The 1,339-nt window shown below is 39.9% G+C and overlaps 1 pseudogene; it reads left to right on the top strand.

The window, feature by feature from the left end:
• Positions 1-1,339, top strand: part of LOC110323535 — a 4,533-nt pseudogene that overhangs the window by 1,878 nt on the left and 1,316 nt on the right.

Below are 1,339 nucleotides of genomic sequence, written 5' to 3'. Positions count from 1 at the left end.
AAAAAAAAATGTTAGAAAGAAAGAAAGAAAGAAAGAAAGAAAGAAAGAAAGAAAGAAAGAAAGAAAGAAAGGAAGGAAGGAAGGAAGGAAGGAAGGAAGGGTGGGAGGGAGGGAAAGAGAGAACATAAGAAAGAAGGAAAGAAAGAAAGAAAGAAAGAAAGAAAGAAAGAAAGAAAGAAAGAAAGAAAGAAAGAAAGAAAGAGTCCAGTCAGTGTTTCTCTCTTAGTGAAGGGATGGAAGATAGAGATGTTTCAATTTGTTACCTAGGTCTATAATTTTTAGCTTGCTTATCTGTCTGAAAGACAAGCATGTTATACCAGACAAGATTATTTGCAAACAGGGTCTTAAACTGCCTTCCTTTATAGGCATGCTACTATGGTCACTACTGGTTTGAATTCATGCAAGTGGTCTCCAAATGCAGGCATGGCAACATACCAACTACAGAAGCCATCCTTAAGCTGCTTCTACCAGTTGAAGCCACAGACTACCTGGTCAGATGTTCCTGAAAATTAGGGACACTCTGCCAATTCAAGGTAATTTCCCATGTCCACATCTGAACTGGTAGAGTGAATTCAATTAAATTAAGTGTCTTTAGGACTCTGAGGAGGGACAGCAAAACAAACCCTTAGGCAATGGAGGGCAAGTTGGGTTGATCATTTGTGCCCTGAGCACAGTGGTCTTTGCCCAAGACCTCTACTTACATTTACACTTACATTGTCTCATTCTTATTCCTAGAGAACAGCGAGAAGTTCCCAAATGTTGTTCTCCTAGACTTATATCTTCAGTGAGTCTAGAAATTCCCAACATATAGTCCTGAGTTTTTGAGTTTGTATCCAAGTTACCAATAATTTTCTTGGGCCCATGGTAATTCTCAAGGTGACCTGCTGTTTTGCCCAGGAAGAGGGGAGGAATTTGAAGATTTAGACATGCTGAACTTATCTTCCTTTTGTTCAAAATGATTGATTGTAAGAACATTTTAAAGATGGATCCTCGTAAACAAATGTGGTTAATATCCCCAGTGAGTCTCCATTGATAAGAACTAGCTTTTCGTTTGTAAGATGTCATTTGGAGATAGCTTCTTGGTTAGGACTAGGAGCTTCTGTCTACTTCCCCCTCTCAGCACTGGGATTCTTTCAGAGTCAAACCTGTGCAGACTTTGTGGATGCTGCCACAGTCTCTGTGACTATGTTCATCAGAGCTGCTGTGTAAGATTGGAAAAGGGGGAAGAGAGGCTTCTCAGCATTTGCTCATGCTCAAAGATGGAAGACTGCTGGCTTAATACTTTTTTCAAGGTACCAGTAGAGGTTTTTCCCTTCCTTCTTTCCTTCTTTCCTTCTTT

The sequence above is a fragment of the Mus pahari genome, chromosome 6, assembly GCF_900095145.1.
Source record: "Mus pahari chromosome 6, PAHARI_EIJ_v1.1, whole genome shotgun sequence".
In the NCBI taxonomy this organism is placed as follows: Eukaryota; Metazoa; Chordata; class Mammalia; order Rodentia; family Muridae; genus Mus; species Mus pahari.
Note: the sequence above shows the minus strand (reverse complement) of the source record. Positions and strands in the feature narration are given on the sequence as shown.